We start from the raw sequence: 27,247 nt of genomic DNA, 5'->3' as shown, positions 1-27,247 counted from the left end.
GGGAAATAAATCAGCTGTGGAAAACTAAGAATGCCTTGTTCAAGACTGCCTAATCGGCCTTTAAAAGGCTAACAGTAATCAGAAACAATTTTTTCCCGGTATTTCTTAGTAATAGCAGTGACTAAATAACAGGATCCGCGTCATGAAGACATACCTATGTCAACTGGGGTTACCAATTTCCCCCCTTCAAATCCAACCAAAACAACTTCAACATAAAGAATACGGATATTCACCCGAAGTTCAATACACTTACTCAATCCTTCAAAACAATTCTTCAGGTTGGACGTCATACGGATCTGGACTGTACGGTGGGTTGATTGTTCATATCCATATTCATGAATTTTATCCTCTGTAACCCGGGCTTTGACTATGACTCAACTTTCCTCCTCTTTTTTCCTCAATTGCAGCTTTTAGACTGGTATAATATTACCATGTTATTGTGGTTTTTAGGTGCAAGGTAATCAATTAACAACAATTCTTTTGTGTCCAGAAAATTGAGGACAACACTTTTCCAGCTGATGACGGGTTGTAAACCTTTTTGGGATTCTACAGCATGCTTTCTAATTTGGGATTCAGGATCATAAAAAGTGTAGCTAAGTTTCATCGCCGAATGGGATAGAAATCTATCTTGATTACCAAGAATTGATTTTAAATTCTCTTTTGATGAATCCACCCTCTTTTTGTCACGAATAGAAAGATTTCTGTGAACCCATCTTGCTTTGTTTGTTTGTTTGGGGATTTTATGGCGCATTGGCATCTAAGGCTATAATGCGCCAAGTCAAACCCATCTTGCACAAACTTGGACATTACTACACTCACGTATTATTGTTATAAAATGCATCCATGGGAAATGTTAAGTACATTTTTCAAGTTCGCACACTAATTCTTGTTTTCTAAAATTTTTCTTCAGCGATGGCAGATGTTTCAATTGATTGCTCCAGATGGCCGACCGGACATTTTGCATTTCTGCCCACTTTAGTCAAATATTATTACTGAACGAAACTCGATATTAATTCTTCTTCCACTTACCAACAAATTATATTTCATAAACTGGATATTACAGTGATATCTATCCTCCATATCGTTATTATTTGATCTGTTAGAATGCACGCCCTCTAGATAACTAGTTATACAGAGTTAAGAGGATTATCCTCTTATGTCTTATTTTTATGGAATAAAAGGCCTTGACCAGCCTGCTGCTTTTTTTCTGTACTACAGGAAATCCTAATGCTGACAGCGGGAAAAAAAAAAAAAAAAAAAAGTACCCTCACAAGCCCCCTCCGATATGTACCATTTTCAAACAAATGACATCGCCAAACTTAATCTGAGCAATTAAGAATAGATCCAGAGACAAATTGTACAGCAAAAATAAAAAAAATATACGTCTGACCAAGATGAAGAATCATGTGTCTGGAACTGAAAAGAAAGGGTTGGAAGATGAAGTCATGCTGAAGCTTCCTATCCAATATCTTTTTCATGAAATTTTCTTAAGATCGAACTATGCTTGGTTGTATGGCACTGCAGGAACAATGCGATCTTATAAGATAACCATAAGTGTGCAACAAAGGATTTATAGTGCATGTAAATACCCACTGCAGTACCCAATTAGAGGGTACTGCAATGGGCCACACTATCTGTAACAACTTTCTGCCTGTATTAAGCCTATGCACAACGGAACGGATTGATTTATAGCGCGTGAAATGGCCCGAATAAGGCGCGAGCCAACTCTCGTCATTAGAACATCAACGAAATGGAGGATCTGATCTAGCTGAAGTTCGGCAATAAATTGAACATGGAAAGAACCATCAGGTTTGCAATCCTCAGGAGATGGGCACAAACACGTTGTCTTCGAACTGAAATATAGACAGGGTTGAGATGTGGGCCTCCAGTTCCTCCGTGACTAAATTGGCCACCGCTGATCTAAAGGAAGAACGAATGGTGGTACCAAGGTTCTTGAACATGCGATCTTCAAAAATTACCGGAGCATTATTTAAAGGAAGGTGTGAGAATATCATATTTCTGATACGCCACTAAGTGATATGCACTGCCCATAACTTCATTCGCATGAACAGGTGGGTTCTCCAGCTTACAAACAGTCTAAAAATAAATCTAAACAATTAGCAAGATTTATTTGCTACAATTCAACAAGGAAAGATGGCTTGTTTCATACCAAACAATCACATGGCTGCAGATCTGGCTAGCACAGTGTAACGCGAATTGTTTTCGTGTTAAAGATCAAAATGCACGTCGTGTCCAATATGAATTCCAAGTGCATTTAAGTTAGGAGAAACACCTCCACCGTTGACAAAACGTGTTGTACAGAATAAGTGTCATTAAAGAAGTTGTACCTCCCGAAGAAAGTCTAATGGGATAAAAGCGTAAGGACACAACGGATGTTCAGATACTTCGGCCGCCTCTCATCAGAACTGTCAAATAACTGCGATTGTCTAAATTAGATTTATAGCTTCCGGAACTAAATTAGATTTATGGTTTCCAGAAGTCTTCGGGTACTGAATACGCGAGACAAAAACCACACCAACCACGTGCGCGAGTACTGTTACATTTGGCGTGCTAACTACCACAGTGTTCCATCCGTAGCGGGTGCACATCCACATTCATTTCTCACAAAACCCACGTCCTCAATCAGTGACCGCTGTATTCACTTTCTTCTTTTCCATTAGAAACCAAATGTGTTTCACAGTACAATGTCCAAAAGGAGCCTTTATTATTGAAAGAATTGTTTAACTTAGAAGAAGACAGAAGTCACATATTTCTGTCATTTACCATTCGGCATGTAGCCGGATGTTGGGGCCGCCTATCAATCCTACACACACTGTGTTAAGATTAAAACAACTACTAGAATTAATTTATCCAAAATATGGGTACCATATACACTCAATGGCCAAAAAATCAGCAACATTTTCAAACGGCGTCAACAGATAATAAGTGATTTAAAAACATCTTTAGAAACAACTCAACTCTTTGATACCACCGAGATTAGCAAGTAGACGCCTTGAACTATAATTCTTGACATCGTCAAAAGATAAAAGTACGGTATCTAAACACTATATGATCACAAGTCCTTTGCTATCAGATAAATATTTTACACTTTCCTGAAGTTATTGTTGGGTTTTAGGCACATCAGCAACTTCAGCCATATCGCGTGTATTCTGTGGTCGATTTGCTGGGTTTCCGGGAGAAAAACCATGCTATCCTCGCCTGAGCCCGACTAATTCAGCTATGTTGTGAAAGAGGCCCATAAAAAATTCCTCTCGTCATTGATGGGATTCGAACTCGAGTCTTTCCCACACAATGTGGAGAGGACGAAGATTACACCAATTGTGCTACTCATGAGGAGGACTTTCCTGGAGCGTCTCTGTGGATCCGTTGATGAAGACAACTGATCTTTCGGATTTTCAGAAAGGTTTTATTGTTGATACATGTTTAGCAGGAGCCACAATAGAGAAAACAAAGGAAATAATGGATGTGTCGAAAACAACCATCTCAAAAGTATACAATGAGCGGAAGACAAAAAAGAATGTGGCTCTAAATGTGGTATTCTAAGAAAGAAATTTAAACAGAAATTTAAAGAAAACTGTGCAAATGACTGAAAAATTACATTTAAGTAAAAAAAGAGCCTTTTTCAACCGAAGTACGCGGCGGAAGTAGAATCTGAGATTTGGTAACCATGTGCCTATGTGAAAGCCAATTCTTTCTGTAAAAATCGAAAGATTCAACTGGAGAGATGCACCCAACGCCAATAGACTGTGGATCAATGGAAAAAGATCGTGTGGTCTGACGAGTCTAGATTTACATTTCTTTGCAGCAGTGGTAGGATGGAAGTGTGGTGTGAATCTTATGAAGTCATGCATCCAATTGTCCCATATCTACCACTCAAGCAGCTGGAGGTGATATCATGGTAAGTGGGCGCATATTCTAATGATACGGACTGGGTCCATTTACACCGTGAAAAAGTCGTGTTACTCCAATGAATATCTTTGTCGTACCAGACCAATTTCACCCTGCAATGTTTCATTTTTACCCGGATTGCGATGAACTCTTTCAAGACAACGCAACTATCCGCCATGCAAAAATTGTATCTGAATGGCTCAAGGAACATTCCAAAGGTTAACGTCTATTCTGACCGCATAATTCTCTTGATCTGAATCCAATTGAGAATGTCTGAGAAATGCTGGAAAGAGCATTTCGACTTTCAGTTCTCCACTGACCACAATACAACACATGACAAATGTTCTGATGTAGGAATGCTCAACTCTGGAGCTATGCTGCTCCTCAGACACCTAGTGGAATGAGTGTATGGACTGTAATTGAGTTGGTTGTTTAAGGATTTTATGGCCACTGTAATTGGGTCAAAAGACCGAATTACAGTCCATACAGTCAATATTCCATCCTACTAGATATTGAATAAAAGTTTCTATTGTTTTGGGCAGTGAGTGTACATTTAGATGTTAAATTATTTCACTAATAAAAGCCTTGGGGTGGGGGGAGGGGATCTGTTTATTTTGTTTTGATATTTATGACAAGAAATAAAAGTAGGGATATCATATTCTAGAGTGGTTGGTATAGCTCAGAGGAAGTGAAGCAGACCGCGTTCCATTTTGCATAGACGCGTGTGTTTGCAGAGAGGTTTAAAATAAGGGCTAAGGCACCTCGATTCAAGTCAGAAACTTGTGCTCACCTTTATTACTTTTTTTTATTTCGATTTTGTTGGTTCCATTAACTGCAGAAGTGCCAAATGATTTTTTGTAATATTTCTAGGAGACGTTAAAAAACTGACAATAACACAGGGAAAGGTTAATGAGAAATAAATTGCCTCGTCTTACTGGTGGAACTTGTAAACAACCATGCAAGGCACCATTAATGACTATAATACAACCATTAAAAATAAGAAAGCTGGCCCGCGCACAACAGACAACAATGGTGAAATAATAAAATTCCAGGTAGGTCCTTGAGTTCATTGAAAACCTCGAATGTGAAAATTAACGTTGGGTAAAAAGGACAGCAAAGATTCTGCTTGCCTGGATTAAGGGGACAAAAGTGCATTTTCTTCCCCCACTCAAGGGTCATCCACCATCCCTGATAAAATCCCAGTATTGAATTTGGGTATAAGAAACGCAAATACAAGAAAGTATATTTTACAAAAAATAAGAGAAAGAAGGATTTCTTTAACATCAGTATGGCTTTTTCAGACACAGCGTTAAAAATAATGCAGCAAATACACTAACCTTTCAAAATTATGGGACTCCAGTAATGTTGAATAATAATGGATTTTTATTAGTCAAGTTAATGTGTGGGTGCAACTTTTAAAAGCAGTGATAGTTAATGAAACAATTTCACCCAATTCACGATTACAGCTGCTATCTTGATTATAGGATTTTTATCAGTAGGATAAAAATCCTATAATCAAGGATTATAGGATTGCAAAGCTACCTACTTACCTACCTAATACCTCGTGAGCAACCTCTTGCCCATAATACAGCCCATACACGACTTTGAATGGACTCCATATGGTATTACTACCCATGCGTTGCACAATGTGTCCAGTAATGCCCATACACTGTCAGGAGGATGGTCGCAGCATCGAGTGTCCTTTTCCAATAAGTCCCACACATGTTCAATTGTATTGAGATTGGGTGAGTTGAAGGGTGGATGGAGAAATCATTCTTTTTCTGAAACCAGTTAGCAACCTGCCGTGCCTTGTGGTATGGCGTGTTCTTGTTAATAGAAGCCGGAGTTGTCTGGATACACTGTCATCATCATGAAGGGGTTTACTTGGTAGGTGACGATAGAAAAGTATGCGTTCCTATCGCACCGTTGATTAACTGTGATTAGAGAATACGGGGCATGCCACGAAAACAACTCCCCGAAACCATAAGACCACCACTTCCAGCCTGCCTCCAGGCGCCATGGCCTTACGTTGCTTTCTCCAAATGGATACGCTAATCAGTATGACAAAGTTGAAAACAGGATTCAGCACACTAGGCGACAGATTTCCAAATGTCCAACACTGTTATTGATGTGCCCATGCAAAGTGCAGTATCGCGCAGTGGGCATGTTTACCTGTAATGACCATCGATTGACATAGCCTGTTTAACCATATTGGCTGCTGTCGAGACACTGGCACCTGCACGTGTTTCAACCCATTCTTTCTAGCAGACACTCAAGGCTGATCGCCACGTGTGCGAACTACAATCAGACGTTATATCAGACGTTCCCGATTTTGAGCCCTCACCAGCGTCACAGGTCAGTCCATTCCTACACAAGGGGGAGAGTGTTGCAACTTCTATTGAGTGTATATAAACCAGCTTGTCAACGTTCCACTACATTTGAAGAGAGCGGATATGGGGGAAAGCCCTAGGGCCGTTAGACAATGAACATTTTACATTTAAAGAGTGTCCAAATACTTTTAAGAGGATGGTTTCTACTACAAACAAAAACTAATGGTCAATTCTGCTAAATAAATCAAAATTCAAATTATAAGTATCGTTACCTTGGTTAAAGTCAAAAGATGTATTATATATGATGAAATCATACGCTATCTATACTTTTGTAAGGACTTAGTACACCAATCATCTGAATGATCCCAAATGCCTCCGAAAAGCAAAACTGCAACAGAAAATAGGAATAGATAAGAATTTAAACAATACTCACCAAACAGACATTCATTTTTATGTGACAAATAATACCCGTCTTAATGGTGCAGGTACTCATATCTACAGTGTGTACTCAAAACTAGAATGTAGAGGATCATGTCTTACGGATAATTTCTCGGATTATAAATACATCAGGAAAGTTGTCCATCATAATCGCTTTAAAATAACATGGAGACATTAGCAAGAACAGCAAAAACATATCTGGAGAGGTTCCATAGAAACTTCTTTAGACCATGCGAAGATTATGATCTCACAAGCTTACTTGAACTTGAATGTTTACTTGAACAACTGAGAAAAATTTTCTTTTCTACACAAAAGCAACTGAGCCTATTAAGGCACGAGTCCATTGTGTTTAACTTGCGTGGATGCTATGGTCGATTTGTCTTTTTGCTGGATGAAAAACCTGACTAATTCGGCCATGTTAAGGGTAATATTTTAAAAACGTTTCTAATTTAAAACATTATTCTGGAAGAAGTCACGTTTTAATTACTTCTTTTTCTTCCATAGCATTACTGAATTTGTTACTGGGGTTATCTCCTTAAAGAAAGAAGTCAGTCAGTTACCCCAATACAGAAATAGTTTAAAAAGCAATTGGCAATTCATTGCAGATTACAGAGTGATATTACAGATGGAAAGCAAATGCTTTTGCCAGCTACATGCGTTTTGAAGTCAAAGAGTAATTCGTCAGTTCTTGAAATACCACATCTACGTTATTTCCCTCCAATAAACCAATTCTGCATGCTTTATTATAATCTGATGGCCGTTTCTATGTCACGTGGCCTGCAAGAAGCGCGCGTCGGAAGTGTCGATCGGTTCAATATTCGCAGATTCATCAATCACTACGCATGCAAATGCGTAGTTTCGTAGATTACGGGCGTTTGGCAAAGAGGGCCCCATCTTTATGACGTTGTAGAATAACTTCCTGAAGCCAAACCGATGCGTTGGATTTATGGCATGGCCACAATGAAAACTGGAAAGTGGGCTACTAAAATACACCTATCAACGAGCCCTAAACGCTGCCAATTCCTCAATGTCTCGCAGCGAGTCGAGAGGTGATATTTTGCACCTTCCCACACTATCCGACTGCAAGATATACAAGCCACAAATCACTTTTATGACCGAACGATAAAGGATCTATTACTGCAACGCATCCCTCTAAATAAACCAAAAGGGATGGGCGAATACAAGAGCACTCGGAAATGGCAATAAAAGATGCCCAAAACCTGACTGACAATTCATTTACACGATTAATACTATACACTTCAATTTGTTCCCAGGAGAGGGTATCGCTAAAAATTTGAATTTTTATTAACGACATTTCTTTATTGTCAACGAACCTCTCACAAAGAAAAAAACTGGTATATTTAAAAGATTTTATATCGTGCATTTGGCATTATGTTTAACACCATTTGTGGCAGGGACCAGCATGAACAAGATAAGAAAATGAGCAATGGTGCGCCAAGAAAATAGTAGTAGCCATATAGCGCAAGGAAGCTACAGGCTTTTGCTGTACTAGCCAAACTAAAATAAATATAAGAAATTAAAAAAGAAATTGCAATTTTCTTTGAATTCCCCCAAGCTGTCGGCCCTGGAAGCAAATTAATAACTAACTAAAAGAAGAGTTCCTACAATGCAGTCTAAATCTCTCTCCTCCCGCAAATTAAATTTATGACACAGTATTCCAATAGCAGTACTACAATTGTCTTATAAAATGGTATTATGACCTCCCTAACTTTACAAGCAATTGTTCGCTAAATCATCGATAGGACATCATGGGCCTTCCTTGTGTTTGTATCGTAACAAAAGGAAGGATGTATATCTGTTGGAACGAATGAGAGAGAACAACAAGATTGTTGAAGGAAAGAAAAAGGTGCCCTAACCTAGAAAGGCTTTAATTCTGCAAATTGCAGCATCTGGAGACCAGGCACCTGCGAGGTGATCTGATTGAGTGTTTAAGGCGTCCAATGGATTGAGTAAGCTGAATGTGAATGGCATTCTTACTCTTGTTGAAATTACACTCGAGGGGACAAATTCAAGTTGAGGAAGGATGGTTTGAATAAATTCAAGGAAGAACTGGAGAAATTCTTGAAGAGTATGGATGGGTGAAATGTGTAGTTTATTTTATTATTTTTGGTTTTTTTTGGCTCATACTATATAAGCTTGCTTTCTTGCATCATTTGCCACTACTATCACTAATGATAATAATTCCTAGATCCCTTTCTTCTTCTACTATTCCCTCCACTTAATTTTTTCATACATAACCTTTTCTGTGGTACTGTTACAGATCAACTCGTAGCTTTTTCTGCACTATTGAACTGGTCAGTTCTGTATTCATCTATCTCGGCATCCTTCTCGTGCTATATTTTCTTAGTGGTACTCCACGTTCGTGGTGACTTTTCTGAGTATTGCTTTAAAGGATGTTCCATAATTCTAATGTATTCACCCTCTCTGGCGAAAAAAAAAAAAAAAACCTATCTACCCAGCTGATAAAGGTCTTGTAGCATCTTAAATCATAGCTCCCTTTCGTGAATTAAACTCAGTGCCTTTTTACCTTCAACCTCTTTCTTCATCTTCCAACTAACGAATGCTAATCACAATACAGGAACCATTGTCAATCATTAATTTCCAATGGTTCCTGTATTTTGAGCACTATGATTTAATGTTCGAGGGTAATAAGTCACGTCTAAAATATTCTTACCTCTAGTAAGATGTCGATCTAATCAAGTTTATTTAAAAATTTGGTTCCTTCATGGTGAGTTCCCCTCCCACTTGATTTAATCAATTAGGGGAAAATCGAAATCCCTTATAAAAAGTCATTTGCACTTGCTTGCCCATTCCATCTGCATGTAGATGCTCTCGTCATACTCTTCAGCGTCGTCGGTGGTGGCATTCACCTATCCATTTTATCTTTTCAGCTAACTACTTCACACTACACAAATTTTATGCTGGCATGCATAACTTCTGAATCGAGGAAAGCTTTAGTAGACTCAAGTTGCTTTTGATAAGAAACATGTCTGCTCCTACCAGTCATTGCATCTTTCCTATCCTTCCTAATAGATTGAAAATACTACAGTGAAACTCATCATTCCCTAATTCTGAGGGTTACCACATTTCGGTTAGCCATTCCTAATCAGGAGTTCGAATGAACCAGAGAAAGTGCCAATGATTACTCTGTTCTGGGTCTGAATCAACAGGCAGGTCACTAGATATGAGTCACTGACGAGTACCCAATTTTTTTTTGCCTATAGGGTATATACCAATTTCTTCAGTGACTCAAATTCATCTAAAGCACCAAAATTTTAATGTGAGATCGGCACACTCCAAAAAAAAAGTCAATTGAGTTATGATTTTCAACCATGTCAACCTTTTAGTACACAGGCTACAGAAGTGATGAACTGTTGACTCATACGGGAAGCACATGAGGGCCATTTCCGTGTGAGTCATAATATCTTTAGACGAATAATTCGAAGTGGATCTTGTAACAACCATTATTAAGGTAAGAATTAAACTAACAAAATATCAAAATTAACTATATAGAATCGAAATCGGCAAAATACAGTAATTACAGTAGTTCAACAAACTATCTATTATTGAACTTAAATTTAAGCCAACTCTGATTCTAAAAATAATTCTCAAATTATTCTCAGAATTAGCTTTACAAAATATTATAGAAAATCTTTTCACAAAATTATCCAAAATTAAATTTATAAACTTACAGAAATTTAATTTACAAGATATTTAAAGGAATTAAGCAAAAATCTGTCTGCTAATCTCTTAATCCAATCATCTTAAATGTAATCGTACAGCGCTAACTGACCCAGATGCGCTCTGTGAGACTAAACTATTTTGATCTCGGTGGAATACCAAAGTTTAGTTCCCTTTTACATTCAGTAACCGAACAAATACGCAAGATGGAAGACCATGAAAGGCACATTACAGTTGCATGGACACAATGCTCTCGCAGAAAGTAATTAACTTTCCCAGAGTTCTTCAAGTAAAGAAACCATTTAAGATTCATGGAAAGCGACCATTTACGTACCTCTTCTGAACGACATTAATCCAGTCCAGCGAACACCACCGCACGCTATTCTTGAAAATAAATGAAGTGGAGACAGGTGGAAATTAATAAAAATAATTTCGCATTCGGTTCACTACGCGAAATCAACCACAGTTTGAGTTGAACATTGTGTGCTGAGAACCGTTTTTTGGGCTGTTCATTCTGACTTTTTTAAATTGTCCTGTGGAGACGATGAAATCTAAAAATAGAATTGGAGCTAGGTTTTCCTCTTAACAATGCACTGGCTGTGTCGCGTACCAGTCGTAATTTCTCGTAAACAGGACTTCAAAAGAAAATCTTCAAGAACTAAGCAAACAACAAACTGTAAGTAGAGTGCTTCATGTGGAAGACAGTTCAAAGTGGGGGAACAAACAAATGTAGGAGTGGACAGGTTAAAGCTACGCAATGTCATGTTGGTTAGTGGTACTTCATCTTTGCTATTAAAGATTTTTAGTATTAGTAAGGATAAATGACGCAAGAAAGGAGAACTTTCTCCTCATCGGCCAAAGGGAAAAAAAATGACTAATAAAAATAATAATAAAAAAAAAAAGTGGGAAAAAACACAATATTCGTGCTATTCCATTTCAATGTTTGACAACCTGATGCGCATAGGTGAACTTAACGAGATCCAGTCCCTGAGATTTTATATCTGTGTTTCCTGCTTCGCGTCTCACTTAAGAGGATGAACTCTCCTCAGTCAATACAGGGTGTTTCAAAAGTGATAGTCAATAATTTAAAGGCGAACTGTACAGACTACAATATTCAAAAAAAGCTTAGTAAACACGGGTCCTTAAGTGAATCGTTTTCGAGATATTGCACATTTCTAGTTGGGATCCACCACTGACAAGGTGAACTGTGCAGAGTTGGGATCCGCCACTGACTTGTTTGTTTAGGTTAGGTTATGCTCATTCTCTCCCTTTCCCCCTCTCACAATGCTCTGAGACGTAGCAGGCATACTAGTACTTGTCAAAGGATAGTCAACATGGAAAGAGGTTACAGTAACGAAGAGTATGCGGACATGCACTTCATGTATGGCAAAGCCAACGGCAGTGCACTCGAGGCTGCACGTTTGTACTAAGATGCATTTCCCCACCGAAGACAGCCCAACAGGCGCACGTTCATCAGGGTACATCAACGCCTTAGAGAGCATGGGCGCTTTACACAGTGTACGAGCAGGTAGGCCCAAAAGCATAGCACCTGATGTTGAGGAAAGGGTGTTAGAAAGAACATCCTGTAACATCTGTAAAATCTGTGGTGTTAAAATTAAAAATGTATTATCTTATGTTTAATAAAACCACCCTTAGCAAAGGATTCACAGCTTTTTGCTAAACTAGTGCTCCCATAGTCAGTGGCGGATCTCAACAGAAAATGTGCATTATCTTGACAACGGTTCATTTGCTGCCCGACGTTCACCGGGACTTTTTTTGCTAATTTTAGTTTGTATTTTTCCCTGTCTGCATGTGTAGCACAGTGATATCGTCACCGTCCTCACCACACCGGGTGGGAAAGGCCCGGGTTCGAATCCCGTCGATGACGCGAGGAATTTTAATGGGCTTTTTGACTCCGTGGCTGAGTTAGTCTGCCTCCAGCAAAACAGACAAATCAACCATAGAACACTCGCAATTAACAGACAAGACACACAGCACGGCAGATAGATGAATTTAATTATTCGGGTGGCCTAAATATAATACATATATTTTTTTTTTTTCGTACTTTTCACCTTTAAATTATTGACCATCATTTTTGAAACACCCTTGTATATGCAGTCCCTTCATCTCCTAATAATACCTCAATCTGATTTCCACTTAGAACCTGTTATCAAACTTTGCAGCCCACAGTCTAATCCGTTCTTCATATGTTAATTGCTTTGCACTTGTCACCAATTTAGTCGACCTTCTCTGAAACCGCTCCAGGAATGCTGACTTTTTTTTTTTTAGGTGTAGTTTCTAGACCTGGATATAATATTTCAAATTAGAGCTATATATCGTCTTGTAAAGTGGAACAATGACGTGCTTCTTCCTACTAGCAAAGGCCCAAATAAGTCATTGACAGTACACCACATGCCTTCCTAGAAGCCCGTTTAAACTGCAAGAAAAATTATGTCAGTTTGAAGAATAACACTTGTCTGTTTTTCCTTCAACCACTTTTAGCTCCTCTCCACCTAACTTACAACATGTGACTCCCAGGATTTGTGTTCACCCACATGTATAACCTTACATTAGAAGTATTACCCTGCAGTTCCAATTTTTTGGAATACGTACGCAACCAATCTGTCGTTTTGAAGCAACATGTTCTGCTCAAATTGTTAGCCACCTTTCTCCATCAACTCATCAGCAAACTTTTACAGGTTAACTTGGAAAACAATCCATGATATACCCATGGTAAATTGTATACTATAAATGTGCGTGTTCTGTGGTCGATTTTCGGTTTGCTGGACGAAAAACTAGAGCTTCCGGGAGGAAAAAACTATGATACCCTCGCCTGAGACAGACTAACTCAACCACGTTGTGAAAAAGGCCCATAAAAATTCCTGATGTCATCGACGGGACTAGAACTCAGGGCTTTTCCACCCAGTGTGGGGAGGATGGCAATCCCACAAACTGTGCTACTCACTAGGGCACAGATAGATGGAAAAATATATTGCACAACTGGAGACTTATGGGCAAACGAAATAGAAGACCAAAAAAAGATGGAAAATTATCTATCCTAAAAACCCAATAAGCTTAATTGAGGAAAAGACTACAATATCTATTTTACTATGAAAAATCATAATAATTTTACAATACGAGAACATGTTAAATTTTTAATTTAAGATTTTGGTACTACAAGGGGCTGATAAATGTCTAGGGATCAATAAAAGGTCGATATAAGGCCCAAAACGAGTAAATTGTGATGAAAGAAACTATAAACACGGACGACTAATTTAAGAAATGATGGTGCCAGATATCCAATAAAATCTCCAAAATGCTGTGGAAATCGTTTCAAGTGTGGTAAAGGTTCCAGACTGGTGCAATAATGAGCACAAAGTGAGGGAGCTCAAAAATTGTTTTATTTTTATTCAAAGTAATCGCCACCTGATTGGATGCACTTATTACACCGTTCTAAAAGTTTCTGAAAAGATTCATAGAAGGCGTCCAAAAGGGTGATGTTCAGTTCGGCGATTACGTTTTTCTTTATATCCTGATATCTATCCTTTAAGGGCAGTTTTCACCTGAGGAAAGCGAAAGAAGGCTGCTCGTGCTAGATCGAAAGAGTAGGATGGATAATCGATATGTATGATACCATGTTTCATCAGAAATATTTTCACAACGCGGAACGGATAGGAACATTGTCATGCAAGAACCAACTGCTTCTCTCTCGATATTGCAGCCTCATCCGGGAAATACGCTTCAATAGGCCTTGAAACACCTGTACGTAGAAAGCAGCATTGACTATCTCTCCACACCCTTCAGATACAAATTCCTTGCGACTCACCCTATTTGTCGAAAAGCATTAACATTATTTGGACTTCTGTAAAGGAAACGTTTTGGGCCGTGGTGATGATTTTAAAGTCCACTGCATGCTCACATGCTTAGTCACTGGGTTGTACTGAAACACTCAACTCCATCTCTAGTGAGAATACAGTCCAAGAAATTAGAACTCTTGACAAGTCTGGATGAAGTCTTCGTAATGACACTCTTTCGTTGCTTCTGCGGATCCGCGAGGCTAAGCGGAAAAACTTTTGCACATATCTTCCTTTTTTCTAAATAGTCTCCTTACTCATATCCGATTCGACGATCACGTGCTACAATTTCCCGAACTTTTGCAACTCATTTCGAGAGGTTGACGGACTCTTTGATGAGCGGGAACATCGTCACGTCCGTCTTTGAACCGTTTATACCATTCAAACGACTTAACGTTTCATTTCCATAAACAGTTTTAAACATTTCATACAATTTCATTGCAGATTTTTCCCAATTTAAAGTAAAAAATCTCTGTACTACTACTATCTGTTGGAGGGAGTTTGAATACAACATACCACTTCATTTTACTTTCAAACCCATCGAACATGACAGCAACATAACCAGTCCGGGAACTTTATTACCACAACTCGTATTTCCGAAAAAGAAAGTTTTTATGAGGTTAGAACACTAACGAAACAATGCCATGAATCTTAAGTGAATAAACATTAATAATGAAGCAGTATAACCCTCTAAAACGAAAGATCACCTAGAAAGAATGCATTGTTATAAGAAAAACAAAGGACCTTTGGTTTTTAAAACACTGAAGGAAAGAATCAAAAAGCATACAACCCGAATGCCTTTTATCAAGTCATCAAATAACGGCTTCCATCGAGGGAGAGATGCAAGCATCATACAATATTTCTTTTATTTGCAAAAAAAGGAAAACCACATACAATTCGCTAGGTGAATATACCACCAACCATAAAGGAAGTCATAGAAACGGTAATGAAAAACGGACGTGGTCCCCATATTCAAGTGTTATTGCACTGAATAACGATAAAGTGCACCGTCGTACTGATGAAATGGTAGTGGATGTTCGACGAAAGTTGACTTCAGAACTCAAGTCAAGTTAGCTATTCAACTAGACGTCTGGAAGTGTCATTCTTATTTAGGACTACAATGCCTACGTGAGGCATTGTAGTCCTAGCCAAAGATGTATTATTGAAATTCTATTTGCCAAAAATTTTTAAATGCTTTTTCACGTGTTTTCAGAAAAATATACACAATGTACTTCTGAAGAAGTATGCAACTGAATTCAAATAAGGCAAAACATGGATAAGGAAACTTTTTATTGGTCGTGTCTCTCTCTCTCTCTCTCTCTCTCTCTCTCTCTCTCTCTCAATAACTTGTTACAGTTCATACAAGTTCTTTGGAAAACAGGTCTGCTGTGATGGTATTTAATTATGCTGTAAATCCGCGTCCTTTCAACCTCAACTTGGGAATCAGTAAAAACTCTGCTGGAGCCAAGCCAAAGGAGGGTGACTGAGCAATCCAATCTGCTTGTGAGCCAGAAACGTCTGCACTTCTCACACAGCGATCAATGTGCAGAATGCTGTGTGAGAAGGGGCAGTCATGCAACACCACTAACTAGACTGTTCCAAATCTGACCGCACGTGCTTGATTCCCCCAACAAACATTTCAATATCTATAAGTAGTAACTGCTGGTGATAGTACTTGCTTCTGAAACGAATTCCTTATGGATTATTCCCCTCATCCCTATTGGTTGGTTGTTGTAGGGTTTTAGGCACAGACTTGGGCCATATGCTGTGAGTCTAAATTGAATGAGTTCTGTGGTCACGTAAAACTTGAGAGCGTAATACATATCACCGCATTTAGGAATCTATTAATTTGTTTAGTATTGTTAATTAACCAATTCAATTTATTAATTTTTATTAATAATCAATTAAATTGTATTTAAACAGAAATCATGCCCCAGACTAGAGCAGCAAAGCAATGGGCACAAAGTAGCGGGAGTGCTGTGGCTCGGGGAAGAACCGAAGGGGGCGATTCGTCAATGTATCAGCCTCAGAAAATGGGCAACCTGTGAAATGTTTGCATATCTTTCTGGAACAGGACATGATCCAGCCAAAGGGGGATGCTGTGTGTGTGTTGTTGTTGTTGTTCGGTTTAACGACACAAGGGCAACTAAGGCCAAATTGTGTCTCTTCATCGTTAATTGACAAAAAGCATATTGTTAGAGAGATTACATTATATGCTTCTGTACAAACCAATATGTTTTATATATAATAAAAGTTCTTCAATATTTGCTTCATTTCCTAAGATGCGAGATAAATCAGGTGATATATTCAATTTAGAGAGAGACTGAAAAGTGTTTGACCGGATGGTTGAATGTAAGGGACAATCAACCAGGAAATGACGGACTGTAAGTTGCGTCTGACAGGATGGGCACTGTGGTGGGCTTTCACCCAATAACAGAAAGAGATGAGTGTGGCGAGTATGTCCAATTCTGAGTCTTGCCAATACAACTTCCTCTCGTCTGTTTCTTCGGAAGCCAGACAGCCACAGCTTTGGATCTTCTTTTATCTGGTAAAGTTTATTGTTAGGCTCACTTTTCCAGGTCTGTGACCATTTATTGTAGCAGGCTTTGCGTATGACAGACTTAAAATCAGAGAAAGGAACCTGAGGATGTTGTGAGAGAGCAGGTTGAGGATGTTTAGCGGCAAAGTCGGCACTTTCATTTCCCGGAATGCCTGCATGGCCAGGGATCCAGCAAAACCTAATTGACTGATTGGACACACTGCAAGTAAATAGCTGGGAATGAATCTTTTTCAATGTAGGGTGAGAAATGGAGGAATTCTTCCTTATGGCAGAGACAGCACTAAGAGAATCTGTGTAAATTATGGCAGATGAAATGGAAAGCTCAATTATTTTACTAAGCGCTAAGTTAATGGCATATAATTCAGATGTGAAGACACTACAAGCAAGCGGTAGTGTGGCTGAAATTGTACATAAAGGAAAAACTGCCGCAGAACCTACCATACTCTCAGTTTTAGAACCATCCGTATAAATTTTACAGGCATGGTTGTCCGTAGCATGAGCTGAATGTAACTGTCTGATGTTGCAGGAAGGTATATTTTTTCCCCCACTGGAGGAAGTATGTATCTTGAGAGACAGACACATATGTCCAAGGAGCAACAGGTGTAGTTGTGTCTTGGAAGATTTCATTTAAATCGACATTCCAAGTCTGAACAAGCTCTTTGATCCTGAGAGAGGCGGGTCTATTTTCATTTGGCTTGCTCTCATAGAAGACATCCCAACGAGTATTATAGAGATATTCCCAACTTGGGTGCGATGGTAGACTCTGGATCTTAGCAGCGTAGTGAAGCAGTAGTGCTTTTCTACGCAGGTGTAATGGAGGATCATGCGCTTCAATATATAGACTTTGGATTGGAGAAGTCCTGAAAGCTCCCAGCACAGTCCTCAGAGCACTGTGATGGATCATATTTAGCCGTTTTAAAGTAGTGCTCCTGGCAGAGTCATACACTGGACAACCATAGTCTAGCCGTGAGCGGATTAAACTTCTGTAAAGATGCAGCAAAGTACACCGATCAGCTCCCCATGACATAGATGATACCGAACGAAGTATATTCAAATGCTTTAAACAAGAAGTTCTCAAATAAGTGATGTGAGCTTGGAAATTTAGTTTGCAGTCTAATAGTAGTCCAAGAAATTTAACGGTATTAACGAGAGGGATTGGAGTATTGTTTATCTGTAATTCAGGTTCAGGATGGAGAGCTCGCTTCTTGCAAAAGTGAGTGACAGTGCATTTCTTTTCTGACAATCTGTAACCGTTCTGTGAAGTCCAGGATTCTATTTTGGTTATGGCAAGTTGTAGCTGCCGTTCAATGGTATTCATACTTTGAGATTGACAAGAAATGGTAAGATCATCTGCATACATATAAGTTTGAACGGTTTTTGGTATATCTCGTGTCATGCTGCTAACTCGGATTGAAAACAGTGTTGGACTGAGTATTGATCCCTGCGGGACTCCCTCTTCCTGGATGTGAGATGTAGAGAGGACGTTTTTGTATCGGACTTGAAAAGAGCGCAGTCGCAGGAAATTCTGAATTATTTCTGGCAAATGACCCCTAAGCCCCAGATGGTAAAGGTCCATAATAATACCATGCCGCCATGTAGTGTCAAATGCCTTTTCAAGATCTAAATTGATCATGACCAGATGTTGTTTCATGATAAAGGCATTTCGGATATGAGACTCGGCTTTTATGAGCACATCTAGGGTTGATCTATTTTTTCGAAAGCCATACTGGTGATCTGGAAGGAGATTCTCTGACTCCAGGATGTAAGTGAGTCTAGTGTGAACCATTCTTTCGAAAATTTTTCCCATGCAGCTCGTAAGAGATATTGGCCTGTAGTTTTCAACACAGGAAGGATTTTTTCCTGGTTTTGGTAAGGCGATAATGAACGAATGGCGCCATGAAGACGGATAGGCATTTTCAGAGTAGATCCGATTGTAGAAAATTAATAGGGTTCTCAAGTCTTCTCCAAGTAAATGCTTTAACATAATATAATAAACTCCATCTGGACCTGCAGCACTATTGGAAGATCTGTTTAATGATTCTTGAAGTTCTATTAACGTAAACGGTTGGTTGTACGGGAATGAACGGCGCGTGGAGAAGTTGATTTTATACCGTTCTGCACCTGCTTTGATTTTCTGGAAGGTGGAGGCATAGGTGGCAGAAGCTGATATTTTTGCAAATGATTCTGCAAATGCATTTGCAACTTCTTCGGGAGTAGAAATGTCTTTCCCTTTCCAATGAAGTATCGGAGAGGGCAGCCGAGCAAATTTGCCATTTAGTGCCTGTATTCTTTTCCAGATGACTTGTGTGTCCGTATCTTTGGTAATGGTGGAGGCAAAAGCAATCCATGAATCCCGTTTCGCTTTCCGCCTAACTTGTCTAGCTTTTGCTTTTAGTCTTTTAAAAGCAATTAGGTTACTAGTGGTGGGATACTTGCGGAAATGATTCCAGGCGCGGTTTTTTTCCTGTCTGGCAATTAAACAATCTGTATTCCACCAGTGATTTCTGTGTTTTCGATATGGTGTGGATTTTGGAATGGAGGCCTTAGCTGCAGTCAGAATTTGATTGGTTATGTAAGTGTTGACATCATCAATATGTTGACTTTGAACATAAAATCTGTCTAAGCGTATCTGGGCAGAATAGCCATCCCAGTTTGCCTTTTTAAACTGCCAAGTGGATCGTTGGTCAGGATTTGAAGTTAGCCCCGTTTGTAGCGAGCAAATAATTGGAAAGTGATCACTGTTGAAGGGATCGGTTAATACCGACCATGTCATGATTGGAAATATAGATGGCGAACAAATTGACAAGTCTATTGCGGAAGCAGATCCGGTTGCTAAGTGGATGTAGGTAGGATATCCAGAATTTAATAAATTAAGGTCATTATTATGCATGAATTCCTCCATCAATTTGCCTCTTATATCCATTGTGGCCGATCCCCACATTGGATGGTGTCCATTAAAGTCACCAAAAAGACAAATTGGAGTTGGCAGTTGTGCAATTAGGTTGTCAAGTTCTGAAAGCAGAAGTGGTGCAGATGGCGGAATATAAATAGAAACAATGGTAAATGACGTACCAGCTGCAAGGCGAGCTGCCACAGCTTCTAGGGTAGTTCTCAATTGAATCGGCTTGGATGGTATGTTAGCGTTAACAAGAATAGCAACTCCTCCACGTGCAGGTGATACAGAGTTCCTATCTCGTCTGTAAATGGTATAGCCTGAAAATTTTGGCAAAACTTGGGGTGACAAGAATGTTTCCTGTAAGCATACACCTATGGGATTAAATTGAGCTATTAAATCTCTTACGTCATCAGAATGAGTGCTTAGTCCTCTGCAATTCCATTGTATGATATTGTTCATTATTTAGGTTTACCTGAGGGTGATTCATCTGACTGTTTTCTGTACGTGGGACATTTTTTCCGGTCCTTTTTTGAGAATGTGGGGCGTCCAGTATCCATGGTGTCCTCTGCATGCAGTTCTAGAATAGGTTCCTCATTGTCTAGCAGCTCATCTACATCCATGCTTTTGGAGGGAGGTTCCGTTTTTTTAGAGACTGATTCTGATTTTAATTGTTCTTTTCCAACTGGGGCTAATGGGGTATGAGTAGGAATGCTGATTGCAGTATTTGTGGCTTCGCTAGTTCTTTTTGGAGGATTATCTTTCTTTGAGGTTGAAAGCGTAGATTTGAGCCAGTTCGCCAGAGAGGTGTTAGGTGGAACTGATACATCTGTTTGAGCTGCAGTAGAAACGAAGTTCCGAGTGCGAGCTGCATAGGAACGACTACTAGGCAGGGTCGACATAACTTGTCTACGTGCCTCAGGAAAGGTGACTTTATTTTCTATTTTGTACTTTTGAATTTTCTTTCCTGTAATCCAGAGCTCACATGTTTTGGAAAAAGCTGGGTGGCTTTCTTTGCAGTTGGGACAAACAGGGGTGTTGACAGAGCAATCCGCTTGAGTATGATCTTTAGAGCCGCAGATGGGACATATGGCCTCACCTCTACATGCCTGCTGCGAATGCCCGTATTTCTGGCATTTGAAGCAGCGAACGGGATTCGGGATAAATGGTCTTATACGACAATTCAAATAGCCAGCTTTAATTGAGGATGGTAAGTCTGGCGTACTGAATGTTAAGATGATCGATCTCGTTGGAGTGAGATTTCCATCTTTTTTAGTCATAATCCGTTTCACATTTATAACTTTTTTTTGACTACTTAGTTCTTGAAGTAGCTCTTCTTCGGAGACTGTAATTAGGTCCCACTCACTGATTACACCCTTTGATGAATTTAAGGTTCTGTGTGGAGTAATTGATACTGTGAGCCCACAAAATGATGTTGTGTTTAAGAGCCGCTCAGAATGTTTAGCGGTGGCAGTTTCAATGAGGAGATCTCCGGATTGTAGTCTTTTCACCATTTTCGGTGATCCAGTAATTGATTCCAAATATTTTTGAATCAAGAACGGTGACAGTTTTCCTACAGGTTGGGAGGATAAGGAATGAATGACCAAGAAATTTGGTAATTCATCATGGCATTCATGTTCCCTTCTAAGCCTTTTGGGCTGGTTGGTGTCACGGTCGTTGTCAGGAATTTCTGACCTTGATGGCTCTAAAGGTGGATAATTTGTCGTATCCATGTTAGCTCCTTTTGGCCCTTTGGCCCCACCCAGATTACCGGCCCCGCCACGGGGAGGCAGGAGCAGTGCCGCTTGTGGCCAAGCGTATAGGTTAGTACAATTAGTAAGACTAATCTAATTAAAGAAAAAGGTTCTTTCCTTCTTCTGGGCTCTCTTCTTAGTGCTTTTAAGAAAAAGGGCTACTTAACGAAAAAGTTTAATAATCAAGGGAGAAAACAAAAGAGAACCTAGTCGCTTAGAGAAAAACGCTTTTGAATCGCACGAGAATCGCTTGGCCACGGAAACGCTTGGCACTCGGGGCCCTGTGTGTGTGTGTGTGTGTGTGTGTGTGTGTGTGTGTGTGTGTGTGTGTGTGTGTGCGCGCGCGCGCGCGCGCTAGGTGCTGTTGTAATAGGGTTTTAGGAGCATCAGCGACGAAGACCATATTGCTCCATGTATATTGTCTGTAAATTGCGTGTTCTGGAGTCGATTTTCTGCTTTGCTGGACGAAAAACCCGAGAATCTAGGAGGGAAAAAAAAAAAAAAAATATGCTACCCTCTCCTCAGATTCACTACTCAGCCACGTTGTGAAAAAGGCCCATAAAAATTCCTCCCTTCATCGACAGACTGCGAATTCAGGTCTTTTCCACTCGGTGTGAGGAGGACAACATGTGCTACCCATGAGAGCAAAGGAAATTGTTTGCACACTTGATCTTTAAATTCAACTATGGAATTTTTAAATTATGTAGAACGATCACTTGATGATTAATTGCCGTTATGTAAAAATAATCTGTCTTCTCTGGGGGATATGTTCTAAATTCAATGCAATACAGAAGAGAACACAAGTGAAAAAAAAAACGTTATGATCATTCTGGCTACAAACTATACATTAGAATTCCAAGCAAAAACTGGTTTCAAGTCTTCTTTGGCTCGTCAAAATTCTGAAATACGTCGCGAATATAGTTTAGTTTAGAGACGGAAGCGAAAGGAGTTATTTCAGACAGACTTGCTTATCATCTTGGAAAATTTTGAAGATCTTGAAAAATGATAGTTCCTGACTGGATTATCTCTCCTTTCGACGTTAAAAAACGGGAATGCAGATATAATTTACGGGAACAAAGAACAACCGTTCAATGGAGCAGTGCTTTTTATTTAGATACCAAGGCAACTCGTGGCTAAGCGTCCCTGAATATGAGATCGATGAACCAAGTAGCAGACAGTTTGCTCACTAATACGTACAGAATGAGGCTATGCCCTACATGTGCAATAATCATTAGATTATTGACGACTGGAGTTAGTTACTCACTGGCCATCGCCACTGTGGTTTCGATAGCCAGTCTGGAGTCTAAAGTAGTTAATTCCGTTTCAATGGTTCCAGCAGCACAATTACCACGTTTTCTATGAAGCGTGCAATACTCATGAAGAGGCAGAGAAATATCAGCCCAAAGGTTTGCAAGACGTGGTCATCCCTTCTAAATATCGGCAATCTTCTGGCAAAAATCACGATTCTGGGGTTGATGCAATTTTTTTTCTTTTCTTCTTTGAATATTTTCAATATTAAAAATTTAAAACTATTGGACAGGTCTGAGGACAGGTAGGTACACTCCTGTCTAGAAGTTTAGAATCTTGGCTTATGACAACAGTTTTCGTTAATTTTTTTTTTTTTTTTTTTTTTATTTGGCATTGAAAATTTTACATCAAAAATATTGAAATGATTAATAACTATACTGATTTTTCGTCAAAATATCCACCACGTGATTTTATTACTGTCTTACACAGACGTGGCATTCTGGCGATTGGTTTTATAGTGTCTTCACTAACATTATTCCAAGCGATCCGCAAGTCTTTCAATAACTTTTGTGAAGAGGATACACTTCATGGACTTTAAGATGATCCCATAAAAGCTCTATTGGGCTTAAGTCAGGCGATTGCAGTAACTACACCGTAATTTGCAATACTTTCCCTGTTGTTTAGTTGCTAGAAAGTAGCTGCAAAGCTTAGAGCTGTGCTTCGTGCAGTGTCTTCTCTAATACAATTTCTTTTGCAAAGCCCAAGTCCAGAGGATATTGCATTTATGTTCAAGGATGTCTTAAAGCCTTGTTTTCTTAAAATTCCTTTAATTCTGACTATGTCACCGACTCAGGAAAAACAGAAGCAACCCCAGATCATAATGGAAGTACCACCTGAAAATTCTTAACATCTTTTTTTCAACACAAAAACATCCATAGATATACATGGGAGCAACCATCACTCCAGCAGAAATCAACTGTAGACTTTATAATTACTCGCCAGAAGTTGGTATGGACAACAAAAGACTGCAGGGTAATGAGAGGTGCCAACTGCGGGTCAGATCATTACCTGCTGATTGAAGATATATTATTCACATACCAGAATAAGGAACAAGTGAGACCTAATACGGTCAGTAAAGACAATAGGGTAGTACTATATAATATTGCTTTACAAGAAAGCAATACAGTACAAGTACAAGAAAATATTTCTTAAAAACTACTATCTCATGACAGTATTAAAGATGTTTACCAGAAAAGACTCCAGAACCACCTATCTCACATTGGAGATACAGAAGAGGTGAATATGTTATATAACAGAATTAAAACCGCCATACACAAGGCTGCTAACGAAGCACTGGGCCTAATTGATCACAAATATAAGCAACAGTATTGGTGGAATGAGGTAGCGAGTTTGGTGAAAGAAAAGAAAAGTCTATAACAAATGGTTAATGAATAAAAATCAGGAAAATAGAGAAGAATACAAAAAGGTGCAACACAGAAGTTAAAAGGAAAATTGCTGAATCCAAGAATGCAGCATGGGAGAAAAGATGCCAAGAAATTGACAGCTCATTAAGAGGAACAAAGTCATCCGAAGCCTGGCGAAGCTTGAGAGCATTGAAAACAAATGAATCTCGATCGAATAAGAACTTTATAGATATGCCAACATGGGAAAACCATAATAATAAAACGTCCTAAACGAAAGATGATCACAGTATCAGAGCATAATTACCCCTCCACCAGTAGATAATAGGAAGATAGAAATTACAAGACATCAAATCCTTGACTGTGCAAAATTAATGAAGCACAAAAAATCTCCAAGACCTGGAAACATAGCGATGGAACTAATTAAATATGGACCACCAAGTCTTTTCGATCTGATAGCACAGCTGATTAACAGATGTATACAGCTAAGGAAAACTCCAACTGAGTAGAAAGTAAGTTATATTTCATCCATATTTAAAAAAGGAAATAAGCTGGATCCAGGGAACTATAGAGGCTTAAGAGTTAATTGCACTATGTCCAGAATATACTCTAAAGTGCTTGAGTTAAAATGACGAGAGGAGGTAAAAGATAAGACAAGTGAAGAACAAAGTGGATTTAGGTTAGGTCGCTCTTGTGTGGACAATCTGTTTGTTCTACAACAGCTGGTGGAGAAAACAAAAGCAAAGAATAAAGATACCTTCTTTGCCTTCATCAATTTAGAAGAGGCTTATGACTCCATTCCAAGAGAGGAATTATGGAAAGCCCTTCAAAATATGTCAGTTGATCCAGAGCTTGTGGAACTGATCAGGGAATTGTACGATAAAAACGTGGCATATATTAAAGTTGGGAACACTTTATCTAACCCAATCTATCCAACAAGGGGCTGACACAAGGATGTAGTCTGTCACCTTTATAGTTTAATGTTTTCTTGAAGTGTGCTTTACAAGCATGGAAAAAGAAGCTGTTATGGAATGGAAGTACCAATTAATGGCATATCTTTGGAGTCTAAATTTTGCCGTTGATCAGGTTATCACTGCACAAGAAGCTTATGATTTAGAATACCTGTTGAGAAAATTGAATCTTACTTATGACCAATGGGGCTGTTTTGTTATTGTTATTTAGTTTTTAGGAGCATTAGCAACTACGGCCATATTGCTATGGGGATATGCGGTGGTCATTCCCTGACCTTTCCGCATCCTCCGTATTTGGTGGTCACGGGCTCGAACCCCGGGTCTAATCAAGGAGCGTGTGCTACGCACTGCTGCTCCTGCCATCTCGCTACGGAGGCGCTATGACCAATGGGGCCTCAATATCAATTTTAAAAAAGACAGAATACCTAAGAACAGCGGAACATCCTGACGAATTCAAAGTTATACAGTCTATACATCTAAAACCTGTTGAATTTTTCAAATATCTTGGATGTAGATTAATTAAAGAAGAATTGGGGAAAGACAAGTGCCCTAAACTCTATATGGTGGGACAACAATATCTCCCGTAGAACTAAAAAAAATTGGACAGTAGTTAGTGGAATCGGTACTTTGCTACGGATGTGAGGTGTGGACACTGAAAGAGGGTAACAAAAAGAAGCTTAGAGCCCTAGAGATGGACTACTTACGTGGGAGTGCTAGGGTTTCTAGGCTAGAGGATAATGAATGAGGAAATAAGACGTATGCACGCAGATGAAAATATTATGGAATGAATAGAAAATAGGAGGTTGAGATGGTTTGGACATCTGCTGCGTATGAATGAAGTGAGATGACCTGAAATTATATATGAGTGGATACCACAAGGAAGAGAAGGCGAGGAAGCCCTAGAAAAACATGAAAGGAAGGTGCACTATCAGCCATGAGAAAGAAATTTGGAAGCTGAAGATGCCCACGTCCGGAAACTGGAAACAAGGCGGGATCTGCCGTATTAAGTCGAACATAGATAGATAAAATATACACAACAGGCAAGCGCCCAGTTAAAGTGTATAACAGAAAAGTAAAGTACATGAAGATACAAAGATTGTACATAAACAAATAAATAAATAGAAGAATAACACACAATTACAATGACGGTTCTATTCAGACGAGAAAAGTCCAATTCAAGGAAATCAAAGAAATTCATGACATCATTAGTCCAGTATCCTGAAGAGAATCTCAGAAAGCAGGCAGTAGCAGGAGACATCATATACACAAAATTAAAATAACTTCCACCTTGTACAGATCAGTCAACCAGCTAACCCTGCTCCAAACAGTTCTGTTACGCTCTCGCTTGTCCATAGCCATATCCAGATCATATTCGTTCATTAGTGCCATAGTTCTTTTGAAGGAGTTCTTGGAAATCTTTCTTAGGGTTACTGATGTGAAAGTGGACCTCTGTCTAGTAGCCACCGCTGGAACGTGAAGATATATATGGCACAGAAGATCAGGCAGGTAGGTCGAACCAGTGAAGATGTGATAAAACTGCTTTAGATCCACAACAGTTCGCCGGGTTTCCAAAGATTAAAGCTTGAAGTAAGAGCAGAAATTAGGGTAGAAAATCCGGTGGTAAAACACAGGATTGCATCTGGAAAGGTAGTGGATGAATTTCATTTGCAGGGATTGAATTTGTTGTATCAAATACGTGTAGTGCGGGTTCCATATAGGAGCAATGAACTCCAGTATAGGGATCAAGTTATTGCAAAACACTCTAGAATCATCTACAATTTTCTATAATACAAATTTGTATTGAAACAATACTCCCACTTTCTGATATATTCTAGAATCATCAATACAACGTTATTCAAGAATCTTCTACAGTGCTTTATCATATTCGGGAGCCTTCTAAGCCAGGGGTTCTCAAACTATGTGATACCACGACCCCTAAAATGCTAAATGAATTTGTGCAACTCCCCGTCTTTTTCCATGAGTAAAAATAATGATCACATTGAAGTTAAAATTGGGCAGTAAACAAATATTCCAATAAATTTGATAGCTAATATTTTATTGGAAATAAACAAAAAATGCCATATTTGAAATGCGCAGGAAGAAAAACAAAACATAATAGCATGTGAGCGGTAAAAGAGATTGTGTCTTGTGATTTGGTTAATGGAGC

The 27,247-nt window shown here is 39.1% G+C and overlaps 1 protein-coding gene across 2 annotated transcripts in view; it reads right to left on the bottom strand.

Annotated features, from left to right (window-relative positions):
- The window catches only part of MYPT-75D (Myosin phosphatase targeting subunit 75D), a 264,758-nt gene that overhangs the window by 138,376 nt on the left and 99,135 nt on the right, over positions 1–27,247 (bottom strand). The window contains exon 2 of one of the 2 annotated variants that reach the window (XM_090378616.1): positions 6,512–6,627. The exons of the other annotated variant lie outside the window; for it this stretch is intronic. The gene's annotated coding sequence lies outside the window, so the exon portion shown is untranslated. The remainder of the gene's footprint in view (positions 1–6,511; positions 6,628–27,247) is intronic. 2 annotated transcript variants of the gene reach the window in all.

Source organism: Mastigoproctus giganteus, chromosome 7 (assembly GCF_048544385.1).
Source record: "Mastigoproctus giganteus isolate SK-2022 chromosome 7, ASM4854438v1, whole genome shotgun sequence".
NCBI lineage: Eukaryota > Metazoa > Arthropoda > Arachnida > Uropygi > Thelyphonidae > Mastigoproctus > Mastigoproctus giganteus.
This window is presented reverse-complemented; position numbering and strand designations above follow the sequence as displayed.